The sequence below is a fragment of the Nannospalax galili genome, unplaced genomic scaffold (genome assembly GCF_000622305.1).
Source record: "Nannospalax galili isolate Female #2095 unplaced genomic scaffold, S.galili_v1.0 scaffold77, whole genome shotgun sequence".
Taxonomy (NCBI): domain Eukaryota; kingdom Metazoa; phylum Chordata; class Mammalia; order Rodentia; family Spalacidae; genus Nannospalax; species Nannospalax galili.
In genome coordinates this window covers 1,212,867-1,235,029 of record NW_008341457.1, presented here as the reverse complement: position 1 = coordinate 1,235,029, position 22,163 = coordinate 1,212,867, and positions in this window count along the sequence as shown.

Below are 22,163 nucleotides of genomic sequence, written 5' to 3'. Positions count from 1 at the left end.
CAGAACCTTTCATCTCTCTGGAGCCTCACCCTAACCATCTAGAATCTCCCAGTGTGGGACTCGGGGTGTGGCCGGCAGCATGAGCTTACACGGCATATAGAAGACTGAGTTCCAGGCCCCAACTTCACACACAGGAAAAGCTTGAAACCCAACCCTGAGGTTTGAATTTTCATAGCTATCTTTCACTTCATCTTGCATTCTGGGGTCTGCAACTACGCTTCTGTTGTTTTCTCCAGAATCACAAGTTTGAAAAGATTAAGTCTTTGATGACAGACAGATCTGGGTTCAGATCTCTCCACCTCTGTCTCTTCATTGCTGTGTCACTTCAGAAAAGCATCTTTACCTCTCTGGACCTCAGTCTCCAGCACTGTAAAATGCGTCTAATAGCAAGTGGGTTTCTACAAGGTGCTCAGGCAGGGGAAGTGATTTGTGGGTGCCCAAAGTGGTCAAGCAGTAAACACTTGGTTAACTTGGTCCCCCCAAAGCAGAAGAGAGAGAGAGAGAGAGAGAGAGAGAGAGAGAGAGAGAGAGAGGGGGGGGGGGAGGGGGGGAGAGAGAGAGAGAGAGAGGGAGGGAGGGAGGGAGGGAGAGAGAGAGAGAGGAGAGAATGAGAATGAGAATCAGAGACAAAGAGACAAGATGAACTGTGTAAAACAACAGCACACTTGGGAGCCTAGGGAGGCTGGAATCTTCCAAAGCAGGTTCGGGCATTTCCACAATCCCAGTACCTGCCCATGATGGCACTGCTGCGCCCTCTTCCGTATGGCTAAAGCTAAAATCATTTTCCCCCTTTGAGCTGTGTGATAGACACAGCCATGGGGCCCAGAAGAGAGAAGGTCAGGAGAGGAAAAAAACAGGTCTTTCTAGAAGGTGAAGCAGGATGGCCCTGTGCTGGGAAATAAGGGGATTGAGGCCTTGGAGTTCCCGAGACCCCAGCTGGAGGCCCGGAGGAGGTGTGGAGGCGGCTAGGGTTGGGAGGAGAGCCAGGGCTGGCAAATCAGGCAGTGTAAGGAGGACAGCTCGGTGGCCTGGGTGGATCTTGGGTTGGGTCCCCCCGACCACTTAGTTTATTGTGTCAGTCCTAGGATAGAACTTCCTGTGCTTCCAAATACCCACCCTACCTGAGGGGTTCAAATCCTGTCTTCATCATGTGTGGGGGTGTGGGGGTACCTGGAACTTAGACAAGGGTGACTTTGGGCAACCAAGTCTTCCTGCATACTAGGCGGCTGCTCTACCCACTGAGCGCTCCACCCCCTGAACTACAAGCACTCTGTTAACTTTGCTACAAGCACTCTACACTGAGCTACAAGCACTCTACCCACCCAGAGTGGTAACTCAGAGCTCAAAGTGCTTTTTATTCAGTTGGTAGAGAGCTTATAGCTCAGTTGGTAGAGTGCTTATAACCCAGTGGGTGAAGTGCTTGTAACTCAGTGGGTAGAGCACTCTCTTAGCATGTCTGAGGCCCTATGCTCCATCCCCAGCATCCCATATACCAGGTGAGGTGGCACATGCCTGTCATCCCAGCACTTGGGAGGCTGAAGCAGGAGGATCAGGGGTTTGAGAACAACTTCCTAGGTTATTTAAAAAAGGAAACAGGGGCTGGAGAGATGACTCAGTGGTTAAGAACACTGGTCGTTCCTGCAGAAGACCCGGGTTTGAATCCCAGCACCCACATAGCAGCTAACAACTGTTCGTAACTCCAGTCCCAGGGGATCCGACAGCTTCTTCTGACCTCTGAGGCAGTGCATGACATGGGTGCACTTACCCACATGCAGGCAATACATATACACATAAAAGTAATAAAGCTGGGCGTGGTAGCACACGCCTTTAATCCCAGCACTCAGGAGGCAGAGGCAGGCGGATCTCTGTGAGTTCAAGGCCATCCTGGTCTATATAGTGAGTTCCAGGACAGCTGGGGCTACAAGGAGACCTGCCTCAAAAAGATAAAAAACAAAAAACAAAAATAAATAAATAAAATTAAAAAAAAAAGAAAATAATAAAAAAAAGATGGGGTCAGAGGTAAGGACTCTTCTCTCGTGGGGTGACTTGGCTCTGTGCTGCTAGCTTCTCACAGACCTCTTGGCTGCCTGTCCACAGCTGAGAGAGGGTGAACAGCTGCCCCAATGCACAGCAGGCTGGGGTCCTGGCCAGAACTGAGCTGGCGGAGATGCTGTAAGATCCAGACTCCCCTCAGAGCCTCCAATTTTCCTTAAGCTCCTCACAGAGGGAAGTAAGCAGAAAAGGAAGTGATTACAACATTGTCTGAGGCGCTGGGTGAGGGAGGCTCCTGATGCGTCTCTGATCGGAGATTAGATTGTGTTACTGCACGCAGGGCTCCCAGGACAGGGCGTTGGAAACAGAGGATCACTCAGGGCGCAGAGGAGGCACAGAGACCTCGGCTGCTCCGGCAGCAGAGAGACCAGTTGGGCCTGATGGGACCTGGGCAGGACCCTCTCCATCACGATGCAGACAGAGGGTGGGAGCAACCCAAGGACTCAGCAAGAGTCAGCTCCTCCTTCTGCACACAGCCTTCCATGGCTCCCTCCTTCCTCAAGGTCAAAGCCCAAGTCCTCCCTGCAGCCCTCATCCTCCCTATCTCCCTCCTCCCTCTCTGTCCCTCGCTCCCTCTGCTCTAGCCATGCCGGTGCTCCTCCAACAAGCCAACCTTTGTCCCGTCTCAGGACCTTTGCGCAGGCTGCGTCCTCTGCATGCGCACCATAACTCATTTGAAGTCATGTAATTACCTCTGCCCTGTTCCCTGATCACACACCATCTTCGGCCTTACATACACACACACACACACACACACACACACTCCTCTGGGCAGCAGCCACCAAGTGGCACCCATGAATACCAGCAGCTTCCTCCCTTCTATGTGGTCCCAAGGCTGCCACCTCCCTCAGGATCAAAGCCTACGTCCTCCCTGCCTCCCTCCTCCCATCCCAGCCCTGGAACTAAACAAATAAAATAAGCCCAGCTTAAATGAGGACCTTGAATATATTTGAGTCCTGAAAGCAACGTTCTAGTCTATCACTGGAGCTTGCATGCCTCCCTGGACGGGGAGCTCGCTCCTTCTCCACCCACACGTTTCCTCTCTGAGCAACTCAGGCTGTTAACAGTTCTGTTCCTGTGGAACATGGGGCTGAGAGTTCCTTCTTTCCTGTGAAGTGTGTGCATGAGTATCAGGGCTCTGTCAGCTCAGGCCCCAAGAAAACACTAGGGCTCTCAAAGATTAGTATATTGGGGACAATGAACAGTACCTAAGTGGAGAAGCTCCTCTCTCTCTCTCTCTCTCTCTCTCTCTCTCTCTCTCTCTCTCTCTCTCTCCTCTGATTTTTCTGTCCCTGGTTTCGGAGCTGTTAAAAGTCATAAAGACAAGGAAATGGTTCTCAGCCCCAAAAGCAAATTGCCAACACCCCGCGGTCCTGTAATTGAATCCACAGGCGGCCAGGATGAAATCAAGTGACAGGCGGGGACAGAGCAGCTAAAAGGGGCCCAAACCAGGGGGGTGCAGATGTGTAGCTGAAGACAGGCTATGGAGCCCTGTAGCACCCTGCAGACAGAGTGAGGGGTCCCCATCATGTCTGAACCCCCAAAACCCCAGGCTTCTCTACCCCAGACTCCTCAGCAAGTCCAGGAATGGAATCCACCGCAGATGCCTGTTAGAGGGGCCAGGCTGTGATGTCGTATTCATTTCCTATTCCACCACCACCTGTATACCACCAGATGCTGCACAGAAGCAGCAGCCTTCACACACACACACACACACACACACACACACACACACACACCCATCACCCATCAATCATCCATCCACCCACCCACCTATCCATCATCTACCCAGCATCCACCCACCCAACCATCCATCCAACTGTCAATCATCCATCCATCCACCCACCCTTCCACACATCCATCTTTCCATCCATTCACCTATCCATCCATTCTTCCACTCATCCATCCATCCATCATCCATCCACCCATCCACCCATCACCCATCCATCCATCCATCCACCCACCCTCCCACACATCATCCTTCATCCATTCATCCATCCATCCACTCACCCATTTATCCATCATTCATCCATCCATCTACCCACCCATCCATCAATCATCCATCAATCATCCATCATCCATCCTCCCACCCACTCATTCATACACCCACCCATTCATCCGTCCACCCACCCCTCCACCCACCCACTCATTCATCCATCCATCCACCCATCCACCCATCCACCCATCACCCATCCATCATCCATCCATCCATCCACTCACCCATTTATCCATCATTCACCCATTCATCTATCCATCCACCCATCATTCATCCATTAATCATCCATCCATCCACCCCTCCACACATCCATCCATCCATCCATCATCCATCCATCCATCCATCTACCCACCCATCCATCAATCATCCATCAATCATCCATCCATCCTTCCACCCACTCATTCATACACCCACCCATTCATCCATCCACCCACCCCTCCACCCACCCACTCATTCATCCATCCATCAATCATCCATCCATCCATCCACCCACCTACCCATCCACTCCTCACCAGGGCCTCTCAGCAGAGTCTCTTCTGTAACTGGTACCCCATATCCTGTCCCCCTGCCTCCCCCTCCCAGACAGTGTCTGGTTCCATCACACCAGCTAACCAGCTAACGGTCCCCATCTTTTATTCACCCCATCCTCTGTCCTCCGTAACAATGGAGGACACACACACACACACACACACACACACACACACACACACACACATACACACACACAACCATCACCCATCACAGCCTGTTTACCCTATGTGTGTGTTCAGAATGCACAGTGCCTGGCGCAGGGAATTTTCAGTGAATGAATGATTGGCTGAAGGAATGAATGGAGCCAGCCTGGTTCCCATCAGGTGTATCAGTTTCACAGAGCACCGGACTCTCAGAGCCCTGGGGTCAGGAACCCCCAGGATGGCTGTGATTCTAATTAACTGTAGGTCCCAGACAGTCTCCCAGGCTTTGTGGCCTCCGAACCGCACTCCCCTCCCAGTCACTGCTCCCACCAGCTGGCCCATGGACCCAGGCTGCTAGAGGGGCCATTTGCGTACGCAGGTAATTGGTTTTGCAAATAAATCTGGTTTTTTTGAAATTTGTAGATTAGCAATAAATACGTCTCCAGATGAGAGAGAAAGGTCACGGATGAACAAAAGAACAATTAAACTTTCAGGAGATTATTAAACTAAACAGAATCCTGGCATGGGGTAGCTGAGGGGGGTGGGATGGTGGGGGAGTGTGGGGAGGTGAGTCTTTGGGACCAAGGTGAACTGGGATGTTGGGATGACCTTTAGGACAGCGAGGACACCCATTTTTCAGGAGCACACTGTGGTCCATAGAGAAGGGTACACAGCCCACGCTGACACATGGAGGCTGCAAAATGCAAGTCCTGGCCTAGCGTGGGGGGGCATGCCTGTCCTCCTAACCCTCTGGAGGTTGAGGCAGGAGGATCTGTACTTTGAGCAAGACCCTGTCTCAAAAAGAAACTAAATAAGTAAGTAAAGGGCTGGGGACATAGCTCAGTAGGCAGAATTGCCATAGCACCCACAAATACCTGGGTTCATCCTGAGCACCCAATAAACCAGGCGTGGTGGTACACACCTGTCATCCTGGCACTCCGGAGGTGGAGGCGGGAAAGTCAAAAGTTCAGGGTCAGTCTCAGCTACTTAGTGAGTTTGAGACCAGCCTGGGCTATGTGGGACCCTGTGTCAGAGCTGTCCCTCCAGGTTGCGTGTGAGAGCAAGCTTGCCCATGTCTGGGAATAGGCTCAGGTCAACTTCCACACTATCTCAAAGTGTGGATGTCACCTCCCTGGGTCGCCAATTTGATGTGACAGTAGCTAATGGGCCAGGCTGAGGGCCTGGAGTGCTGTGTGCGGCCGCTTGGGTCATTCCACGCTTTTTGCTGTGAGCAACAGCTGGTGCTCAGGGTGGAGGGGAAAGAAGTATGGGACAAAGCCCCGGGAATTCACCATGAAACGCAGGAGGACAGGTCGGGTCGGGGAGTCGGGGGTGTTCCTGTCATCAAATAAATAGGGGCTTGAGAGTCAGCTCAGCGGTTCAGAGCACTGACTGCTCTAGCAGAGGATCCAGGTTCGGTTCCTAGCACCCATATGGTGGCTAGCAATCTTCCATAACTACAGGGGTGCACTTACATACATGCACACAGTACACTGGGACACAAAAATAAAGTCTTTAAAAATGAGAGAAAAGGGGCTGGAGAGATGGCTCAGCAGTCAAGAACATTGACTGTTCTTGCAGAACACCCAGGTTCGAATCCCAGCATCCACATGGCAGATAGCAACTGTCTGGAACTCCAGTTCCAGGGGATCCAACAGCCTCTTCTGTTCTCTGAGAGCTCTGCACCACACGGGTGCACTCACCTACATGCAGGCAATACACGCATACACACAAAATAAAAATAATTATAAATAAAATTTTTTTAATGAGAGAAAGCCACAGGCTGCAAACAGAGGGACTGGAGGGTCCCAGCTTAGAGGGGAGCATGGTGGGCTTGTGTCCCCCGCAAAGTTATCCCTGTGAGAGATGAAGTGGGGAGCATTATGGGAGTAAGATGCCAAGGGCCTTCGGGAGCAACATCAGCATCTGCGGATGCACACCGGGAGCTGCTGCCCCGGAGGCTTAGCATTTCGCCCTTGACGGCACAGTATTCAGGAGCGAAGCCTGGGCTGGATTGCTGCTGGTTCTTCCCCAGCTAGGGCCCAGGTAGAGTGGGGAGGGCAGGCCGTACCTGGCAGCCAAAAGCCAGACGTCTAATGAGCCCTGTGGGGCGCGTGCTATTTTTGGCTACTGCTCCTCGGGATGCCTAATCGTTCTGGCCTGGCCCCTGCCAGGTTACCATGGAAACGCTGGGTACCACTGCTGAGGTGTGTGCGAACCCTATCCCTGACTGCCTCCTGCTCTGTATCTCTGCTTTGGGGTGCAGCCTCGGGCTGGACCCTGCGATTTGAAAGCTTCAGGACTGAGGGCAACTCCCAGTCTAAGAAATAGGATGCATTTTAGGCAGTTATGGAACACTTACTGTGTACTGGCAGCATCCAAAGAGGGTGAAATTTATTTGTTTTTTTCTCCTCCTCCTCCCCCTCCTCCCCCTCCTCCTCCTCTTCCTCCTTCTCCTCCTTCTTTTGTTTGCCTTTTAGAGAAAAGGTTTTTCTGTAGCCCCAGCTGGCCTGGAACTTGCTAGGTAGATCTGGCTGGCGGCCTCGATCTCACAGAGATCCGCCTGCCTCTGCCTCCATTGCAATCTTTTTGTTGCTGTTGTTTTTAATGGGGCTGGAGAGCAAGCTCAGTGGTTAAGAACACTGACCTCTCTTGCAGAGGACAGGGCTCGGTTCCCAGCACCCATGTGGCAGGGAACAACTGTTTGGATTTTTGAGGCAGGGTCTCATGTAGCCCAGGCTAGCCTCAAATTCCCAATGTAGCCAAGGCTGACTCTGAACTCCTGATCCTCCTATCTCTGCTTCCCAAGTGCTGCGATGACAGGTGCGCTTCACCACACCTGGTTTGTGGGGTGCTGGGGATAAACCCAGGGCTTCATGCATGCTTGAGGACCCTGTACCTGGAGCTCAGTGCCTGTATGTGGGGCTCAGTACGCAAGCTGCTCTCCTATCTGTTCTTTGTGAAGGATCTAATTGAGGATGTGCACAATGAAATAAATACATAACTCCTAAGAAACTATCTACACTACTATCAATTACATTTTTAAATTGTTTTTGGTATTTCTGAGACAGGGTCTCCCTGTAGTCCCACCTGGTCTGGAACTCACTATGTAGACCTTGAACTAAACTTGAACTCACAGATCTGCCTGCTTCTGCCTCCCAAGTGCTGGGATTAAAGGCGTGCACCACCATATCTGGCTATTTTTATTATTATTACATCTATTATTTTATTTGTGTCTGCATGTGTGTGCATGTCTGTAGTCTGTGTGTCCCTCTGGCTTTGGCTAGGACTGTTATGATGTCCTGTCCCCTTCCCCTCTGTGTGACTCAAGCAGGGAGCCAGCTCACCCTTAGCTTCAGTGTCCTGCCCTGCAAAATGGGAGCAGAACAGAGCTGGGAGCTGGGGTTGAAGAGGAGGCACAGGGGGCTTGAGGTTGCCCAACAGTCAACAGTGTATTATATTTCAAAGATGATCCCATTCCTCACAACACTCCTAGCTGCCAAACATCAAAGATCCAAAGAACACCCTGTCATTTGGGGATCTACCCCACAGGAGCTAGACTCCCAGCCCCAGGGAGGCTGCTGTGGCTACAGCCGACTGAGATGACAGATGCCTCCCAGGCTGGGTGACCACACTGAGCACACATCCTGAGACCCAATAGTAAAATGTGCACAAAGTCTCAGACAAAACAACAACAAAAACAACAACAACAACAAAAAACAACTCCATTCACACCTGTCATCCCGGCACTTGGGAAGCTTCAGGCCAGCCTAGGCTACATAGCCAGACCTCATCTCCATTTTTATTTATATATTGTTTAATTTTTTAAACATTTTTAAAATTACATCTTATTTACTTATTCTGTGCATGTGGAAGTCAGAGGAAACTTGTGGGAGTCTGTTCTTTCCTTCCACTAGGGATTGAATTCAGGTCCTCAGGCTTGGCAGCAATCACTTTTACCTGCTGAGCTCTCTTGCTGGCCCCTATCTGAATTTTTAAACAACCTCAAGTTCAAACCCACTCTGATTCTAAAGTTCAAATCTGAAAGCCAGGCAAATTCTTGCAAAATGGGATGATCATAGCCCCCCCTCCCCCATTACAAGGATAAAATGAACTAAAGAAAGTATGTAAACAAACATACTCAGTGGGTGCACACTCAGTGCTCAAAAGGCTGCTGCTGCTGGGCCGGAAAGATGGCTCAGCTGTTAAGAACACTGGCTGCTTTTGCAGAGGACCCAGGTTCAGTTCCCAGCACCCACATGGCTCTTAACACCTGCCTGTAACTCCAGGCCTGGGGGATCTGATACCATCTTCCTGCCTCTGCAGGCACTGCACACAGGTGGTCCACTTACCACGCACAATTTTTTAAAAATGTTTTAATGCTGCTGATGAGATAATTCACAGGGTTAGGGAGTTGGCCACCAAGACTGATGGCCTGAGTTTCATTCTGGGAACCACATGGTGAAAGGAGGGACCCGAATCCCACAAACTGCCCTCTGACCCTCCCCATGTATACCATGTCACATGCACCCACAAGTGTACGTGAACAATAAATAAATGTAATAAAAAAATGAAATGTCTGATGCAGTTGCCATGGTCACAAGGCTGTGAAGCCTGCTTCTTAACAGGGTTATATATGTATTTCAATGTCTAAATCCTCAAATTTATTTACACCCTCTAATCTACTTTTTTTTTTTTTTTTTTTTGGTCTTTTTGAGACAGGGTCTCCCTGTAGCCCCAGCTGTCCTGGAACTCACTATAGAGACCAGGCTGGCCTTGAACTCACAGAGATCCGCCTGCCTCTGCCTCCCGAGTGTTGGGATTAAAGGCGTGTGCCACCACACCCGGCTTACACCTTCTAATCTACTTTTTAAAAATGGATGTGGGTTTTCATGGTAGGTTGCAAAAACACATTTTTTTAAAGAGTAAATTTATTTTCTTGGAAAACAACGAGGAGGAGGAGGAGTCAGTTGATAGAGAAGATTGAAGGGAATATGGGAGGAGGACTCAGAGGACACAGGCTGAGCAGTAATTGACCCCAGGGGCTAATGAAGTGTGGGCCTCCATTTGCAGTGATTCTGTCCCTGGGGTCCCCGGGCCTCATCAGGAATTAAAGGTGCAGTCAGTGGAGGGCAGGTGGCCACTGGCTTCCGAGCAATGGGCAGGGTCTGGTGATTTCTTCCTCATTGCTAATGTATCTGCAAGCTTTCTGACTGTCCCCAGGTTTCCATAACCCACTGAGTGGTTGACAGAGATGGGTCCCCTACCTCCCTCCGTTCCCGGGAGCCAGACCCTGTCCTGCCCCAGGACCTGCATGCATCTAAGTACACCCATGTCGTGCAATGCCTCTGGAGGCCAGAAGAAGGTGTCGGATCCCCTGGAACTGGAGTTACAAATGTTTTTTAGGCTCCATGTGGATGCTGGGAACCAAACCTGGGTCCTCTGCAAGAGCAGCCAGTGCTCTTAATGCTGAACCAGCTCTGCAGCCACTTTTTATTTCTTTTGAGACAGGGTCTCCTTGTAGCCCCAGCTGGTCTGGAACACGCTATATAGCACAGGCTTCCAGGGTGCCTCTGCCTCCAGGGTGCTGGAATGACGCATGCGTCTGCGGCTCCAATGCCTTCTGGAAACTTCTGCTTGGCCACTGCCACCTTCCAGCTCCTAATAGACTCCTAGGAAGTGTGGGCAGATACAGTGGCCCGCATACTCTCTTATCTGTCGGGATAGGGCTGATTCACAGAGCCCAGTCAATAATTAATTCTGCGTTTTCCCCATTTATCACAGAGACAGGAGCCAGACTGCCGGGAATCCCAATCTGGATGGAACCGGTGTGTCCTCAGGGGCCACCCGGAGCTGGCTACGGCAGTGACAGGAGAAAGATGAGGTGGGCAGGAGAGGCTGGACCCCGGGCTCCCCCTCCTAACTGCTTGGTTATTAAATCCCACGCCATCTAGCAGGGGACCAAACCCTCCCTAACCAGCTACTGTGCCCATACGCTGGTAGAAAAACAGGCAAGAGCTGAGTAATAATATGAACAAAGAAGGTGATAAGGGAGAGATGTGGGAGAATACGAGCCCAGGGCCAGGGCCGGTGAGATGGCTTAGCTGCTAAGGGGGACTGTGGCCAAACCAGGCAACCTCAGTTCAACCCAGATGGTGGAAGGTGAGAACTGACTCCAGCTCCTCTGAGCTCCCCCAAGTGCGAGCAAACATAAATAATAAGTGTAAAAATGCTTTATTAGGGACTGGAGAGATGGCTCAGCAGTTAAGAACACTGACTGTTCTTGCAGAAGACCTGGGTTTGAATCCCAGCACCCATATGGCAGCTAACAACCATCTGTAACTCCAGTTCCAGGTGATCCGATGCCTTCTTCTGACCTCCATGGGCACTGCACGACATGGGTGCACTTACCTACGTGCAGGCAATACACGCATACACATAAAAATAAATGAATAAAATATTTTTTTTAAAAATACTTTATTAATAATTAAGGGAGGGGCTGGGAGTGGTAGCGCACGCCTTTAATCCCAGCACTTCGGAGGCAGAGGCAGGCTGATCTCTGTGAAGTGGAGGCCAGCCTGGTCTACATAGTGAGTTCCAGGACAGCTGGGGCTACAGGGAGACCCTGTCTCAAAAAAGAAAAATTGGGGCTGGAGAGATGGCTCAGTGGTTAAGAGCACTGACTGCTCTTGCAGAGGACCTGGGTTCGATTCCCAGCACCCACATGGCGGCTATGAAGTGTCCTTAACTCCAGATTCCAGGGGAATCCGAAGCCCTCTTCTGATCTCTGCAGCATTGCACGACACAGGTGCACTCACATACATGCAGGCAGTACACTTATATGCATAAAATAAAAATTAACTTCTGTGCCACGCCCCCAGCCACTCAGTGGGGATTCCAGACTATCACTCTACCCCTGAGCCACGTCCCCAGTCTTCCCTGTAGCTTTTGAAACTGGACATGGGTCCTGTTCAGACACTGAGATAAAGAGAGAAACAGAGCTAAATGAAGGAGGACAGTCCCATCGAGACCACCACTAGCCTGTGTTATGGTTTTGGTGCAAAAGCACAGGGCCGTCGGCTTCCACCGGCCTCCCGCTGCCTCTGAGCTGAGCACACAGGGCCGTCCGCTTCCTTCTGAGCTGGGCATGTTCGTACAGCACACAACCTGACCCGCTGCCTGCGGCAGTCACGTTTGTCTTTGTGTCTCTAGCAAAGTGGCACACAAGAATTTGATAGCCATGTGCTGAATGCAAAAATGGGAAGGGCGTGCTTCTGATGCGCAATGCCCCACAGCCTGGCTGTCTGTGACCCCGCTTCAGTGGGCTGTGCCAGGGTGTGCACCGGCCCCTCCCAAGACACCTCAGGGGAGCGGCTGCCAAGTCTCCCTCGAAACTTCTTGCAGCAGCCTGGGCTTGCTTGCTGGGTGGAGCATGATGCTGGCTAGGCCCTGGGGTTCAGTGGGCAGTATCCCCAGTTTCACAGCCCAACATTGGGAAGGATCTGGTATGTCACTTAGAGGGCCAGCCAAGGGGAGGGGAGGGATGGGTAGAAAGGAAAGAGGAGAAAGAGGAGAAGGTGAGCTTGGTTTGTTTCCAATCTTTTATTTCGCTCACATTCAAGATGGTCCCTTGATACCTAGTGCCAGTGACCCTGGGGCCAAGAAGTGAAGTGACCCTCGAAGTGAAGTCACCCTCGAACTGCCCTGTTTCATGAATCAGATACAAAGGGCTGTGTAGCAGGAGCTCAGGGGAAAATGGAGGCAATTTTTGGAGTTTCTGGAAATGTCTGTGTAAAAATAGGTGGTCACTGAAGCTGGGCTTTGAGGGTTGAATAGGAGTTTTTGTTTGTTTTTAAAGAGAGATGGGCCAAGTAAGCAGAGTAGAAGGGACTGTGGTTAGAATTCAGAGAAGAAAATGGACTAGAAGGAGAATCCAGGATGGGGGGAGCTCAAAAGCCTGACAGTCAATGCTAACCCTCTTGACAGCTCCCCTGGGCTATCCCAAGCCACCGCAGGCCTGGAGCCCTTCTCAGAGCTGCCAGAGACATGGAGGAAAGAAGGGAGAAGATTCAGGAAGATGGGGAGGGGAAGGCTGAGCACCTCAGGCCCAACCATCAACAGGGGATGGATCTTACATTATTATTTCTGAACACGCTAGGGCTGTCGCTCAGCTTAAGGAATGTGTGGTGATTTGCATGCGATTTGCATGTGATTTGCATACTGTTTGTTAAATGTCAAATCGCCCTGAAAATGTTTTCTCTCACCCACAATGCCAACGAAGAGGAAGGAGAGCCAACCTAGGTGCCCCCTGTGGCTGGGGTGGGAAACCCCACATCTCCACTGCAGCTGGAGAGCAGTGACCACGCTCATCTTTGAAATGTGAGGTGACACAAGGTACCCCACCCCCAACTGAGAGGCTAAAGCTGGGGACCTGGAAACAGACAGAAGAGGCAGAGTGGGACCCGGGACCAGGGCACTTGGTGCAGTGTGCATGCCGAGCACCCGCGCTATCAGCCACTCCTGATAGCCAAGATTTATTTTCTACCTCCCCAGTTCTGCACCCGCAGCCTACACGACTTTTAGTTAAAATATTATTTCTTCCTGGACTCACAGTGCCTGTGGCCTGTGCAGTCAGTCACCAGTTACCCCAGAGCATACGAAGGCCCAGCACACTGGGGGTGCAGAGGTCCGACTGCCACCCAGAGTTCTTTAGCAGGGATGAATATGGGATGTCATGGCTCTGTGACACTTGACAGTCCATGGACAGCTGGCTTGGCCACCTGAAATTTCCTGAATGGTTGCTCCTAAGCCACCAGGGCTGTCCACAGCAGGGGGACGGAAAGAGGTGACCCCAAGATGCACACTGGCTGAAGGTGTCAGTCCTGGGGGCTTCCTGGAGGTGGCAACACAGGGGGAGCCCAGCAGGGGACACAGCAAAGGCCAGGGTGTTGCTGGCCACAGGAATCTGAGCCCCTCCCCTCTGTGATTTATCATCTGATACCCACAGGCTGGCTCAGGCCCACATGGAGCTTGGGCCACACAGGGTACCCCCAGGAGAGAAGGGACACACAGGGAAATGAAGGCTCGTGGCTGGAGGGCTGGGTGACAGCATCCTGGGTCAGTGTTAGAGATGGGGACAAGGTTACCAGCTGCAGCATCGGAGGCAGGGGGCATCAGCTAGTCCCATGTGTCGCCTGCCTGGGAGCCCAGAACCTGGACCAGCATGAGACAGAGAAGCGTTACAACCCAGCCAGGGATGTGAGCCACCAGCTTTAAAGAGCCTTCCTCCACTGTGGGCAGTGAGCCGAGTGGTCCCCTTGTCCCTATGGCCTTGCTCCTGTGGGCAGTTTAGCTGCTTAGCGTCCCCTGGTGGGAATCAGAGAGCTTGCAGGCATCATGCATTGAAATCATAGGGTCAATCAAAGTCCACACCTTCCTTATGGTACCGGGGCCAGGAACTGAGCCCAGGGACAGGCAGCGATTTTCTTAGGGTCGGTCATACAGCAAGTTGGGGGCAAAACCATGGAGACCCACTTCTTTTAGGAAGGTGAGAGAGTGAAAGCAGTGTGTGGACCTCACAAATCCCTTCCTTCACCCCTCAGTACCTCAGTGGCACCCCCATCTTAGAGATGGCGCCCACCATCTCTAAGACCCATGTGACTGACTCACTTGCAGTAAGGGTGGGTTCCCAGGAGGAGGGGGGACCTGGTACCCCTGCCCCAGCGTGCTTGTCAGCCAGCGCCGTGGGTCCCCACCGTCATGGCTCCACCGTCTCCAGGCCAGATTACCTGAGAGGTGGACAGAGAGACACAAGGTGAAGATGAGCACTGTCTTCACTTGGCCTTCAGGGCCTCCGCACTTAGTCCAGGTGCCCTGAGGTCTCTTCCCATTCCTGCCATGGCACACCTCCTGCCTGCACAACCTGTCAACAGCCAGCACACCCATAAAATGCTCTGAACAGTGTCCTATCACAACATGCAAGGCTCAGTGCTGCAGGGCAGCAGTGACCACAGGACCCTGTCCACCCTGCCCCATCCACCCTGCCTCCCTCTGCCCTCTCTGCTCCAGCCACCAGGGCCTCCTCACTGCTCCTCCAACATGCCAGGCTCTACCCTGCCCCAGGGCCTTTGCATGGCCTTGTCCTCCGCCCCCTCCTTCTCTCCCTTTGGCCTGCAAGCTCATAGTTGGGGCAGCAGAGCCACTGCTGGACCAGGCACACAGTAGGCACTTACTAAGAGCTTATTCCATATTGAATGGTCACTGTCTGCATGTTTGAGGATTGTCTCGCTGGCAGACTTTGTTGGGGAAGGTACCCTTACCAGGAACATCATCCCCAAGCCCTAAACCCTCAAATCTCCCCACCAGCTTCCCCTTGGTCCCTGAGACTCTTCCTCAAATGGTCCCAGAAATGGGCTTTTCTCCTCTCCTCACACAACAAAATGGTGCCCAAGGCACCTGCCCTTAAACTGTGTCCCAGGTGTTGTAGACCAGGTCTGCAGAGGCCCAGCTATGTGGACCTCTGTAAAATCAGGTCACACACAGAACACCTTGTCCCTCCGCTGCTCACTGCCTCACTGTGGCCAGACCGTGCTGTCACCTCTCTGCCCCTCTCACCAGTGCAAGCCACAACTGTTTCCCAGAGCCACCCCCGCCTCCGAGTGGCAGTTCCCACAACCAGAGCCCCAAGCTACGGAGACTCCTGTAGCCAAGGGTGGACTACTGCTTTGCTCTGGGGACCCTGATGGCAGGCTTATGGGTTGGTGTCGAGTGTCAGAATGGGACTGTGGGGAGGGTGGGGGGGCACTCAGGGGACAGAAATGGACAGAGTTGAGGAGAGGTAGAGACAGAGAGACAGAAATAGAAAAGACACAGACAGAGATGGAGGGACAGAGACAGGATCACAGAAAGGCGAGCAGGAAAGGGAGCTCCCAGGGCCACAGACCAGACTGGGTACCACAGGCTGAGTGGGACCAAGATGATGCCACTCAGCCATGGGGGTGTCCCTCACCCAGCCCCTGTAGCTGCCACCTGTCCAGTGGCCCAGTGTCTGACCCCAATCAGGTCCCCAGTCCAGGTCCCAGCCCAGGTCCCCAGCCCAGGTCCCAGCCCAGATCCCCAGCCCAGGTCCCAGCCCAGGTCCCAGCCCAGGTCCCAGCTCAGGTCCCCAGCCCAGGTCCCAGCTCAGGTCCCCAGCCTAGGTCCCAGCTCAGGTCCCCAGCCCAGGTCACAGCCCAGGTCCCAGCTCAGGTCCCCAGCCCAGGTCCCCAGCCCAGGTCCCAGCTCAGGTCCCAGCCCAGGTCCCCAGCCCAGGTCCCCGGCCCAGGTCCCCAGCCCAGGTCCCAGCCCAGGTCCCAGCCTGGTCCAGTCACCTGGGGTCGCTGAGGAGCAGCAGCACCGACCCGTCCTGCAGGCGTGCCTCCCGCACAGTCTGGTGGTCGGGCAATGGCCTCGCGTTGTAGTAGAAGGTTCTGCGCCACGAGCTCACGCCCTGGCCCACCAGCTGGGCCCGCAGGTCGCTCAGCGTGTCGCGGGGCCTCACGGTCAGTGGCAGCAGCAGCGCCTCGTCGGCCAGGTGCACCTTGATGTGGTAGCGCTTCCAGCGCGACAGCCCACGACGCAGACCCTCCATGGCGCCCGCTGAAACTCCAGCCTCCAGCACTCGCCAGACCGGCTGGGCCACCCGCCTCCGCCCTGCCCAGGCACGCTGGGCCTGTGGGAACAGCCCACCCAGGGGTGGGACACCGCCTGGCCCATCCCCAGGCATTCACAACACATCCCAAGGGGGGGCGGGGGGCAGAGCACAAGGCTGTGCAAAGGTCCTGAGGCCAAGGACACCGCTGTGCAAAGGCCTTCGGATCAGCGAGGAGGGCCCTGTGACTGGAGGAGGGAGGCAGGGGCAGAGAACCCACGGGACGGCAGGAGGACAGGCAGTGCAGGCAGTGTGCTGGGGATTTATTTCCTCAGTACCTTCCTTCGTTTCCCCCAGGGTACATTCTGGAACTTGTCCCTAATCCCTATCTGGGTAGCTTTGTTCTGGTGGACCGTAGAGAAACGGCAGTCCTGTACCTTGCCCTCTGAGGTCCTAGTTGGGGGTTGGGGGCACAGAAGACACAGACTCTCTAGCCTGAGTGGTCATGGCCTCCATCGTGGACACAGACCCTGTAGGATTGGGCATTGGAGCTGGGCTTTCAGCAGGTCTGCAAGAGTTCAACGCTCCCACAGGAGGCCGCTGCCTAGGGCACCAGCCACGAGGTTCCTGGTGAGCCTGGTGGGAAGGGGATTCAGGCTGGTCCTCTTGACCATCCTTTTCTCAGGCCCAGTTGCAACTTCCATAAAGCTTATCCAAGCAAGCCGCCTCTTCCTCAAAGCCTTCCTGGATTGCTGGGGTTCCTGCTCAGACAGGACTGACGGGTTCAGGCGCCTGGGACACAGCCTTGACCTCTGATATACTAAGCTTGCGTTTGGACACCAGCGGTGTCCCTGGGCCTTGGTGTGCCCCCACCCTCCCATCTGTGCACTGGGTCGTTGTAAGAGGACATCGTTGCAAGTGAAAATACTTCCCAGGGCTCCTGACCCACACTCAGAGGGGTCGCACAAGAGGGCATTCTGGAAGGTTTCATGTTGGCTCTACAGAAAAAGAAGGAAAATCATCAGCAAGTGAGAATTTCCTAGTGACTTAACTGGGTTAGAAAAACCTGTTAATTCTCCCATGGGTTTAAAAAACTTTATAGGGGCTGGAGAGATGCTCAGTGGTTAAGAGCACCAGCTGCTCTTGAAGAGGACGCAGGTTCGGTTCCCAGCACCCACATGGTGGCTCACAACCATCTGTAAGTCCAGTTCCAGGGGATCCTCTCTGGCCTCCATGGGCATTGCATGCACGTGTGCCCATACATGCAGGAAATCACTCATACACATAAAAATAATAAAATATTTTTTAAATTTATTTGTAAATGTAGCAGCATTGACTGTTGAACCCAGGCTTTGCATATGCTAAGCAAGTGTTCTAACACTGAGTTACACCCCAGACTTACATATACTTATTTATTTAAGTCTTTAAAAACTACTTTCTTAAAAAACTTTTTTTTTTTTTGGCCAGGTGTGGTGGCGCACACCTTTAATCCCAGCACTCAGGAGGCAGAGGCAGGCAGATCTCTGTGAGTTCGAGGCCAGCCTGGTCTACATAGTGAGTTCCAGAACAGCTGGGGCTACAGGGAGACCCTGTCTCAATAAGAGAAAAAAAAGATGTTTTTTGAGACAGGGTCTCATGTAGCCCAGGCTGGCTTCAGACTCACTATGTAGCCCAGGATGACTCTGAACTCTTGAACCTGCCTTTGCTTCCCAGTGCTGGGATGACAGGGGTGTGCCACCACACAGAGCTTTACAAGATTTTTTTTTTTCTGTCTTTTTAAGACAGGGTTTCTCTGTAGCCCGAGATGTCCTGGAACTCCCGATGTAGACCAGGCTGGCCTTGAACTCACAGAGATCTGCCTGCCTCTGCCTCCCGAGTGCTGGGAAAAGGAGATTTTTTTTTTTAAGGTGACTAAAGTAAAAAAAATTCCAGGTAGGCTGTGAGCACTACCCTCAGAAAAATAACCTGTAAAATGACTAAAAGAAAACACAGAGTTAAAAACAATAATCTCTGTGTTATAGCACAGTAAACTGAGGAGCCTTTAATTAAAAAATTAATAACTGACAACATATGCATATAAAACATCTACATACAAATATTTCACACGTGAAAACAACAACAAAACCAAAGGAAAATTCCCAATGGTTGCCAGACAAAAGGCTGATTTACATAACATGTAAAAAGCTTTCAGAAATCAATAAGAACCAATAATTGAATAGAAAAACATGGATAAAGGACAGGTGTTTTTGAAAAGGGTGTATCTTCAATTTAAAACATAAAAAACATTTTTTGGGGAGCTGGAGAGATGGCTCAGTGGTTAAGAACACTGGTTGTTCTTGCAGAAGACCCGGGTTTGAATCCCAGCACCCACATAGCAGCTAACAACTGTCCGTAACTCCAGTCCCAGGGGATCCAGCGGTCTCTTCTGACCTCCGAGGGCATTGTATGACATGGGTGCACTTACCTACATGCAGGCAATACACACATACACATAAAATAAAGATAAAAATATTTTTTGGGAGTGCTAGGAATAGAAGCTAGAGCTTGGCACAAGCAAGACAGGTGTTAAGGCTGAGCCCCTCCCTGGGGACTCTAGGTGGTCACTTTACCCCTGAGCCCTGCTCCCAGCCCCATGACCCCCTTCTTGCTGTAGAGAATGAAGCTTGGTCTCTCCTGGGCTGACGGTCATTAGTGGGAACTGTCATTGAATGCTCTTCTCTCACTCTCTTGTTGGGATGGATGAATGGGATTAGCCTTTGTGGACACACACACATGCGGTTCCAGCACTCAGGTGGCTGAGTCAGATGGCAAGATCCAAGCCAGCCTGGGCTACATAGTCACTTGCCTCCTCCATATCCTTGAAGAATCCCAGCCCTGTATCATTTCACTGTGCTGGGTATTTGAGGCTGAGCCATCTTACCCACTGGTCCATGGAGTATGGAATGACATGCTGTCTCAAGACAGCTGTTGATGCTTGTCACCAGGCCTATCCTGTGTGGGGATTCACATGTGAACAGTCAACTCAGCATGCATCCACCAGGTCATTAACACTCAACCTGCAGAGACTGGCTCTGGGCACACAGTTGGGAAACTGAGGCCCTGTGGGGAACCACACGCTCTCTCCAGGGAAGGTAAGTGGCTGGCTTCCTTTGCAGGAGCAGGTGCCTGTGACCCCGCCCACCACCCCCGAGACTACACTGTCATGAGGGAGGCCTGGGACATCCACTGCAAGCAGATGAAGACCACGACACAGGGCCACTGAGCTGGTGTTAGGTTCCAGTTCCAAGTAGTTCTAACTTTCTCATCAAACAGTGACAAGAAGCCTACTGGTGATGGGCCACAGGTTCCCTTTCCTGGGCTATTCTCCTGTCGTGATCATGCTGTCTTCCTGGGAGGAACTGTAGTATATTTTAGGCAATCAAGAAAGACCCAAGTCAATGGCAATAAGTTCAGGTAACCCCTGAGCTCCAGGAGTCAGGAAGCTTGGACCATGTGATTGCCAAATTCCTAACTTGTAGGAACAAAATTTGCATTTCCTTTTTGAAAAAAGTCATTCAAGGGGCCTGGAGAGATGGCTCAGTGGTTAAGAACACTGACTGTTCTTGCAGAAGACTGGGGTTCGAATCCCAGAACCCACAGGACAGCTAACAACTGTCCATAACTCCAGTCCCAGGGGATCTGACAGCCTCTTCTGCCCTCCTCGGGCATTGTAAGACACGTGTGCACTTACCTACATGCAGGCAATACATGCATACACATAAAATAAAAATAATAAAAATTTTTTAAAAAGTCATTCAAGCTGGGTGTGGTGACGCACGCCTGTAGTCCCAGCACTCGGGAGGCAGAGGCAGGTGGATCTCTGTGAGTTTGAGGCCCGCCTGGTCTCCATAGTGAGTTCCAGGACAGCTGGGGCTACAGGAAGACCCTGTCTCAAAAAAAAAAAAAAAAAAAGTCATTCAAATCCTTCACCCATTTTCTCGTCTACTGTTGGTTGTTATTGCTTCTGGAGTGCTTTTCTTTTTTGGTCTTTTTGAGACAGGGTCTCCCTGTAGCCTCAGCTGTTCTGGAACTCACTATGTAGACCAGGCTGGCCTTGAACTCACAGAAATCCACCTGCCTCTGCCTCCCAAGTGCTGGGATTAAAGGCGTGCGCCACCATACCCAGCTTTCTGGAGTGCTTTTTACATATGAAGGAAGGCAGGTTAGCATATCTTGGAAAATTGTTCTTGACTGTCTTGACCTTCTCTAGATCCCCAGAGTTCTTCATTGTGCAGAACAACAATTTTGTTGGTTTTTAAAAAAATTAATGTGTGCATTTTGTCATATGTATGTAAAGTGCACCCATGTTGTACAATGCTTGTGGAGACCAGAAGAGGGTGTTGGAGCCCTTGGAACTGGAGATACTGATGGTCGTTAGCTGCCATGTTGGTGCTGGGAACCGAACCTGAGTGCTCTTAACTGCTGAGCCATCTCTCCAGCCCTCTCTTCTGTTTTTTTTTTTTTTTTTTTTTGAGACAGGGTCTTCCTGTAGCCCCAGCTGTCCTGGAACTCACTATGTAGACCAGGCTGGCCTTGAGCTCAGAGATCCACCTGCCTCTGCCTCCTGAGTGCTGGGATTAAAGGCATGTCCCACCAGGCCTTGCATTTCCTATTTTAAAATTACATTTATTTATTTATTTATTTATTTATTTATTTATTTATTATTTATTTATTTAGGTGGAGGTCAGAGGACAACTTGAGGGATTCAGGTCTCTCCTTCCACCATGTGGATCCCAGGGATCAAACTCAGGTTGTCAGGATTGGTGGCAAACTGTTTCCATGGCCGTTTTTGTCTCTTAGCAAAAAAAAAAAAAAAAAAAAAAAAAAAAAAAAAAAAAAAGGGGGTGTCTTATGTAGCCCAGGCTAGCTTCAAACTATGTAGCCAAGGATGACCACAAACTCCTGATCATGAGGCTGGCTCAGCCCAAACCCCAGCCTGGACTTAGGGGCATCTAGAGACCTTGGATCCCAGCGGAGGCTCCATGCCAGGTGCCACTCTGACCCAGGGACTCGGTGGATCCCATGTAACAGGCCAGTGAGATGGAGGCAGCCTGCAGAGGGACCAGAGGACGCTGGACCCAGAGAGCAGCTCTCAGGTGCCACCTGTTGGCAATATGGGGCAGAGGCACATCTGAGAATCACAAGCAAACTTACATTTATTTGATTCTGGGGATAGTTTAGCTGTCACCCAGGCTAACCTTGAAGTCCTTATCCTCCTCCTGCCTCGACCAGGTAAGTGCTGGTTGTGGTGTGCAGCACCACGCCTGATTTATGCAGTGCTGGGGATGGACCCAGGGCCTCCTGTGCTCTGCCCACAGCCCTGGTCCCAGCCCAGTTGTTTCCTGAGACAGGGTCTGCCTCTGTAGCCCAGGTTTGGTCTTGGGGTTGAGAACCCTAAGATCAAGGGCCTGACCTGTGAGCTCATCCTCCCTCGTTACACTGGGGAATTGGACCCCGGGGGAGGGACGTGCACAGAGAGATACTGGGAGTTACCCTTGAATCCTCCCCTCCGAAGCTAAAACCTTCTGTGGCTCCCCAGTGCCTTCAGGCTGAGCAGAGCCCATGCTGACACAGTCCCAATAACTTCTGCCTGCTCTGTCCCTCCAAGGCACTTGTCCTGTCTTTCCTGGGGGCTCCCACAAATGCTGTTCCCTCTCTGGGAATGTGAGATGTGCATATCTCAGAGGCAAATTCCTCTGCCTAAAATTACCCAGGGAGGGGCTGTGGGCATGGCTCTGGGGTAGAGCCCATGTCTGGAATCACCCAGTGAGGA